Source organism: Macaca thibetana, chromosome 3 (assembly GCF_024542745.1).
Source record: "Macaca thibetana thibetana isolate TM-01 chromosome 3, ASM2454274v1, whole genome shotgun sequence".
Lineage (NCBI taxonomy): Eukaryota > Metazoa > Chordata > Mammalia > Primates > Cercopithecidae > Macaca > Macaca thibetana.
In genome coordinates this window covers 168158670-168166896 of record NC_065580.1, presented here as the reverse complement: position 1 = coordinate 168166896, position 8227 = coordinate 168158670, and the positions used below count along the sequence as shown (strand labels likewise).

At 39.5% G+C, this 8227-nt stretch overlaps 1 pseudogene; it reads right to left on the bottom strand.

Annotated features, from left to right (window-relative positions):
- Positions 1-4909: 4909 nt before the first annotated feature.
- Positions 4910-6803, bottom strand: LOC126950738 (THUMP domain-containing protein 1-like; annotated as a pseudogene).
- Between the last annotated feature and the right edge of the window lie 1424 nt (positions 6804-8227).

Sequence of the window (8227 nt, the reverse complement as noted above, 5' to 3'; positions counted from 1 at the left end):
GATCTCCTGAACTGTAAGATAATAAATATGTGTTGTTTTAAGCCAATAAATTTGTGATAATTTGTTATAGTAGCAATAGGAGAAGAATACAGCAAATCAACACTGATTTTATTTTCTTAACATGGTGCAACTAATACCAACTTAAAAGCAATTTAAACTTTACACACTAGTTGTCAAATTCTCTGAAGAGACAAATGTAAGTGGATATAAGAGACTAATTTAATCTTCTGACATCTATGGGCACATTGAAGACTGGGAGAACTGGTAGTGTTCACGCAGTGTTTGTCCAACCCTTTAATCCAGCACCCTCTAGACCTGCACTGTCCACCCCACCTGGAGCTACTGTGCCCTGGAATTGTATCTAGAATGTAATGAGATGTGCAGGAAGTCTAAGATACACTATGGATTTTGTAAAGAAGAGTACAAAAATACCTTGATGATTTTTGCTTTGTTTTGTTTTTGAGACAGTCTTGTTCTGTCATCCAGGCTAGAGTGCAGTGACACAATGTCGGCTCACTGCAACCTCCTCCTCCTGGGTTTAAGCAATTCTCCTGCCTCAGTCTCCCGAGTAGCTGGAACTACAGGCACATGCCACCATGCCTGGCTAATTTTTGTATTTTTAGTAGAGATGGGGTTTCCCTATGTTGCCCAGGCTGGTACAAACTCCTGACCTCAAGTGATCCACCTGCCTCAGCCTCCCAAAGTGCTGGAATTACAGGTGTGAGCCACTGTGCCTGGCAATAATTTTAAAATATTGATCACATGTTGAAACGATATTAGTTTGGATATATTGGGTTAAATAAAATATATTATTAAATTTAATTTTAACTTGTTTTAACTTAATGAATGCTGCTACAAGAAGACTTACATTGCACATATAAGTCATATTTTATTTCTATTGGACAGAGTTGCTCTACACAGATGAATTCTATGTAATGATGTAATTAATATCATGTAGGTTACTTATGTCAATTGATAGATTATTGATTAATGATTAGACTGCTGCAGTTGAGAGAGCTGATGGATTTATTTATATATATATTTATGCAGTTTAAAACTAGTATCTCCATTTTTTGTAGTCATATTTTGCTAGAGTCTGACCTCTACAAATCTCAGGTTAAATTGTGCTGAGTTAAGTCAGACTTTGAAAAAACTATCTGGAGGAATGCCTAAGGAATAGTGAGAAATCCTGTTGGCAGCTCAAAGGTGACATTTTTGGATGGTGGGAGGTAGGGTTTTCTGTGCTGGGTGAAAGTGACCTTTGTGGATATTTTGTTGCCTTTTTTTTTTTTTTTTTAAAGGAAGGAAAGGTAGTCCATAACTATGAAGACATTGTTACTATAAAAACCTTAATTTAGGTAATTTTTTTTTTTGGTAAAATGAAAAATGTATTTTTTCCTTTTAGTGTAGGAATACTTACAGGGAAGACAGAATTAAAAAGAGGAGGCAGATTGCTTGGATAAAAATCACCCAATTGAAGCCATTAGGAAAGACCTAAACCTTGTGGCTTCATTAACACATGTGTGTCTGGTTAGGAATAGACTATGCTACCAATAGAATGATGAGGTTACAGCTTCCTAGACCATTGGCAAACTAATTTTTTTTTTTTTTTTTAGGGAACAAATTTATTTTGATTTTTCTGAAAATATCAGGAACTATGAAAAACAAGGTTGATATTTGGCTGTACCAAAAGCAAAGTACAAGTAAAAATAGCATTTGAAAACCGTGTTTAACCTTAGAGAAACATGTTTTAAAATACAAAGTTTAACATTCTTTTCTCTATAGAGCTTGTAAACAAGTTTTCTCAACCGCAAGACTGCAGGGTTTTTTTTTTTTGTTTTTTTTTTTGTTTTGTTTTTTTTAAACTGATGTAATTTTTAGAAGAAAAAACTAAAGGGGAATTAAAAAGCACTCACCTCCTACCCTGGAATCTCATCATTTATAAAATAACATGCTCAAATGTCAGTGAAAATAAACAGTTGATAAACCTGAAAACAAGTCTTTTAATGAGTTCAGGTTACAACCAAACAGAGGATTTTGTAGCTGGGAAGGAACAGCTTGTATAACAACCGAGCCTTACCAAATACAAATAAATATAAAAGGCAACTAAAAACAAACTATAAAATCAAAATCTTTCTGTAGAGTGGCAACTTTCACAAAGTAAAAACAACTTAGTTCCACAGAGTTGCATATTCTGTAGGCATATGGTCAATTTTTTTCCATGTCCTTTTGTCATGCACTATCAAAATAAAAGAATGTCATGGAGTATGTCTGCTGAAGAAGGCACCAAAATTCTATCCTCCCTATTCCCCTAAATAATATTAATAAATCTCTTATCAATCTTTTCAAGGTAACTTCAACACCATTAAGAATTAACATTCTAAATATGTAAAGCTATAGAAGGAAGGTCCTGCCTATTCTCTTTGCCCCTCTCAAATCATTCTAGTCTGGTTTACCAAACAGAACTGCTAGCTACGAGGATAAAAATATATTCCCATGTTCACTAGCCATTAAATAAACATAGCCACTTGTGCAGGAAGCCTAACATTTTTACTACTTCCTAACTTTTTAAAACTTAAGGATAAGCCCATTTCCACAAGCTAATTTTACAGCTCCTTAATATTCTTATTCTGGACAGTTTACTTTGCAGACTTTGTTGGTGTCTGCCTTTTTCAATTATTTTACCCAAAAAATAGGCCATGAAAAAACTTTCAAATTCAGGAAACCCCTGCAGGGAACCCTTATGGTGTGTGAGTGTGAGCACTAAGTTGAAGAATACTCTTATTTCACAGAAATATAGGACTGTCAGACAAGAGCTGAGTTCATTCTCTTCTTTCGGAGACAAAATTTCAAGCTGAGCAGGTTTGCAGAAAGGGTTCCCCATACAGTCATATACTAGTGCTGGGAAAAGGAGAGAAAATACTACTTAATTGGGTTTTGTGGTTCCTCCAGGTGGGTTCTAGAAAGATTTGAGAGTTGTACTCTTCATTTTCAAGTCCAAGTGGCTGCAGAAACATTTCAAGAATCCCCCGGCAAGGTAGCAAATCAGTTTCCTTTTAGATCTAAGACTCTTGTCACTTTAAGAAAAAAATTTTTCCCAGAACCTTTCAGAGACTTGTTCATTTGTTCATGTGATGAAAATCATCTGCTAAATAGGCTAGTTTCTGTAGCCATTTTTCATTTCCAAAGCACTCAGCAAAAGCTGGCTCTTTTCTTGTAAGTACTTGGCAATTCACCTTTCAACTCAAATGTCCTGTAGAGAACTCTTCCTCTGATAAGTCACTGGATGTCTGTATGGTGCAGGAGGTTTATGTGCTATTTGTCCAGGTTTTTGTTTTGAGTGTTTTAATTTTTTTAACATTTTTGCATAAATGGGTCTTTGATACAGGTAACCAGTTTTGTAGCATTATTCAGAACGTCACTGTATCTTCAAGTTTTTTGATATCAGCATCTCTCTGAAGAAAGCAGTGTGCTATAATGTCAACATCAGGATTTCTTTCTTTCTTTTTTTTTTTAATGATGCAAAATTACTTACGGAGACAACCACTGATGGGGCACCAGGAGGGTAGATAACAGACCTCTAGTTACCAAATAGGATGTCACAACATTATATATTGGCCTTTGTTTTGGTAGCCTAGAAATAGAAGAAGTTTTCTTTGAATTTCATCATTTACAAATCTTACAAATGCTACAGCATGACAAATATTTGTGAAACCTGTTGACTCATCATCCTGGATAGAGAAGTTGCTGCTTTTCAGTTAATGATGCAAAACCTTTTTAGCATCATTTGAGATATCAGACTTATTGAGAATAAAGTCTTTTATTCTCAAGACTTATTGAGAATAAAGTCTTTTATTCTCAAGACTTATTGAGAATAAAGTCTTTTCAATCTTGTACTGCATCCTGCCCCAGCATTGTAATGTTATTAGATTCTCATCAACTATGCATATTTTCCTTTCCTGAGATAAGTTCTGCTACTAGATAATTCGCTTCCTAAACCTTTTGACTAAATGTGATTTTTGAACAAAAGCCTTACTGTTTTGATAGTCCAAAAGCAATTTGAAAATAATGAATATTCTTTCTTGTCAAGTGGCTGTGACTTATAGTTACAATTTCTAGTTTTGTAAGTTGCATGCCACAGACTATACACAATGGGATAGGACAGCTTGGACTGAGTTCATATAAAACCCTTGAGGACTAGCTTTCATTATAAAGACAGAATTTCTTTGTCTCCCTTGTTGCACTAGAATACTGAAGTATACTCAGAAGACCAAAATTCTTCATCACCAACCTTTTCAGAAATGTCTGTAGCTCTGTGCCTAAAATGGCTCTCTTCTTTCTCACATCTTGCCTTCCCAAATTGCAGCACTGAACTGTCAGCTTTGTTACACACAAATGTTAATAAAATATAAAAACAGACGTAGCCAAACAAGAAAATCACAACAGTACAAAAACTTCACCAAACCATTCACTTCTAATCTACATGTTCCACATTCTTGCAATGTTTACAACAAACTGGCAGGGGGACAGCTGAGCTGTGGCATGTAAAAACTCCTTCCTTCGAATGAAAACTCCCCTCTGATTTTCTACTTTACGGTCAGTTCACTACAGTAAGTCAGCTGGCACTGCATAAGAGGAGCCTGGGAAAGGCCAGCATCCCCCTCCCCTCCCATCTTCCCCTCTTTGCAATAGTGTGGCACATGGGTCTGCCTCTACATAATTCCATAAGGGCTGAAAGATCCCTAACAAAATGATTAACAGGGCTGTGCAATCATTGTTCACTACTGTGAGAACAGCATAATGCAGCACACAAATAAAAAACTGTTTTTAGTCACAATTCAAGGTGGAACCCCAGCAACATCTCATAGAGCCCCAGTTGAGAAACCCACCTCCAGCACCAAATGGCCTCCTATGAGAGATCATTTTCATTTGATTTGGACCCTTCTGTGGCTTGACTTGCAAGTTCAGGTTTGGCTCCTCCCTCATTTACCACCTGCGGATTAGACGGTTTCGTCTGCCCCAGCACCTCAGTATTCTCTGGTACCTGCTAGTTATTTTTCCCTTCTGCTGTGTTGTTTCGATCTGATTTGTCAGCAGCTTCCAGTTTACCTTCTTTCCCATTTCCCTGCTCTGAGTTAAGCTGTGATGGATCCTTAGAGCTCTTTATCATCTCCTGGAGACTGAATTTCTTTTTCTTTCTTTCTTTTTTTTTTTTTTTTTTTGAATGCTCTGTTGCCAGGCTGGAGTGCAATGGCACCATCTCCCACCTCAGCTCACTGCAACCTAAGCCCCCCGGGTTCAAGCAATTCTCCTGCCTCAGCCTCCTCCCAAGTAGCTAAGACTACAGGCCCACACCACCATGCCCAGCTCATTTTTTAATTTTTAGTGGAGATGGGGTTTCACCGTGTTGGCCAGCATGGTCTTGATCTCTTGTCCTCGTGATCTGCCCATGTCCTTGGCCTCCCAAAGTGTTGGGATTACAGGCATGAGCCACTGCGCCCAACCGGAAATTGTATTTTCTAAACATGTAATCTTTCACGACACTCAGGCAACAGACAGCTTTGATGATTTCTACTACCACTATGTACTGTGGATTGGTGAGATCCAGTTTATTTTCTGAATTGAGGGTACACACTATTCCTCCCAATTCTTTGATAACTTCTCTATTCATGTGACTGTGTCCGGAGTTGGTTCCTTCTGGTGGGTTCGTGATCTCACTGACTTCAAGAATGAAGCCACGGGCCTTCCCGGTGAGTGTTACAGCCCTTAAAGGTGGCATGGACCCAAAGAGTGAGCAGCAGCAAGATTTTATTGTGAAGAGTGAAAGAACAAAGCTTCCACAGCATGTGAGGGGACCAAGTGGGTTGCCACTGCTGGCTGGGGTCGCCAACTTTTATTCCCTTATTTGTCCCCTCCCATGTCCTGTTTCTGTCCTATCAGAATGCCCTTTTCTCAATCCTCACAATGATTGGTTACTTTTAGAATCCTGCTGACTGGTCCATTTTACACACCTCTTGCTAGCTACAGAGCATTGATTGGTGCATTTTTACAGAGTGTTGATTGGTTCATTTTACAAACCTCTTGCTAGCTACAGAGCGCTGATTGGTGCATTTTACAATCCCCTTGTAAGACCGACTAGTTCTCCAAGTCCCCACTGGCCCCAGGAAGTCTGGCTGGGTTCACCTCTCATGACTGCTATTTCGAGATTTGTACACAATCTGAAACGTCTCTTTGCTTGGAGCTTTAAACTAGGGTTCCAAAAATGTTTCTGCATATTTTTTCATATCCTCTAAAAAAGCCTTGCATGTGCCTGAGATGGGTAACATTCGTAGAATAACTTGAGTCGTCTTGGTTTTGTACACATCCTGGAGAATATGATGCACCAATTTATCAGGTTCTATCCCGAGTGTCCTGATGAAGACAATGTTATTTGCTCCACTTTCCACTAACTGGAATCTTCTTAGGCTTATCTCTGTAGATGCCTTCATGTCACCAACTTCTTTCTTCAAGGCAGCCTCCACATCATCATCTTCTCCCTCACTTCCAGGGGGCTTCTGATCCTTGTCTGTAAACTTTTCCAGCCTATACGTGTTGTCGCCATATTCGTTGAGTAGGGTGTAGGCCTCCTCTACACACTTGGGCTGGTTCATGTTGCAGGTGATGAGGATGCCCCATAACCTGGGCTATAGCTGACTGGGTCCGCCAGAGTCGCAGCACCGAGCCCACTTGGCCAGCACATACTGAGCCTTGCCTCTGTGCTTCCCGCCGCCAGGCTGAGGAGGCTGCTGGGCGGCAACCGCCATGATGTGTGCAAGCTGAGAGGAAAGAGAAACGTTTTTCCACAGCTGTTGGAGTCCTCACCTCCCAGCGAACTTCTACACGGTTTAGGGGTGTGAATAGAAGTACGATGGCTTCAACATTTGGGATACATATGCCTTTTTACCTGCAGACCATGAGTAGTTTTTAATCACTTAAGTGTTTTTGTCTTCTCACAAAGGTTTCATGGACACCTCTTTCTCTTTCCGAAGAAACAAATTTCTTTTGAAATCCTGTTAGTGTTTCGTGAAGGCATCTAGCCAGTGCAGCTTCCTAGAAGGAAACTTCCTTCTTAGGAAACTAAACAAGATCCGAAAGCAATTATGCTTTGCATGGCGATCACTTAGAGTTCAGTGTGGAAAAAAAAACATATATGTGTATATTAGGCATGTGTGTGTGTGTATATATATATATGCAAAAGCAAAGTGATGTGTGTTTGGTAAAAGACAAAACATTTGCCTTCTGGGCACTCTATACCATTTTGGGAATGCTAAATATCACCTAGGACGTGAGGCTCATGGTTTGACACTCAGCATGAAAAAATATATATTAAGAAAATGTGTTCTGGGCATAGTGGTTTGCACCTGTAATCCCAGTACTTTGGGAGGTTGAGGTGGGTGAGGCTAGAGGCGAGCAGTTCGAGACCAGCCTGGCCAACATGGCAAAACCCTGTCTCTACTAAAAGTGCAAAAATGAGCTGGGTGTGGTAGTGCATGCCTGCAATCCCAGCTACTTGGGAGGCTGAGGTAGGAGTATTACTTGAGCCCAGGAGACAGAAGGTTGCAGTGAGCTGACATTGAGCCACTGCACTCCAGCCTGGGAGATAGAGCAAGACTTTGTCTCCAAGAAAAAAAAAAGAAAGAAAGAAAAAAGGAAAAGGAAAAGAAAAACAGAAAGTTTGTACAAACTTTATAATTTCAATAAGTAAATAAGTGTCATAAATGATTATTAGTGGAAGGATTTCTCTTTAAATTACTTGGATCATCCCTCCCCCAACCCATCACCAGTTTTTTACTTTATTTTGTAGAGGCTGCCACACTCATCTAGGGGCTGCGTCTACTAATTGATGTAAGTATTGACCACTTATGGGGTTTTAGTGAAATAGTAACCTCTGAAAAGTTTCCCCACTTCCTGAAAAATCCATGTATATTTATCATTTTGATATATGTATATATATAGAAAGGTTATCAGGGCCAGGTGGATCGCTTGAGCCCAGGAATTTGAGACCAGCCTGGGTAACATGGCAAAACTCCGTCTCTACAAAAAAACACAAAAAAATTAGCCGGGTGTGGTGGTGCATGCCTGTAGTCCCAGCTACTCGGGAGGTGAGGTGGGAGGATTGATTGAGTGAGCCATGGTCACACCACTGCACTTCAGCCTGGGAGACAGAGTGAGACCCTGTCTCAAAAAA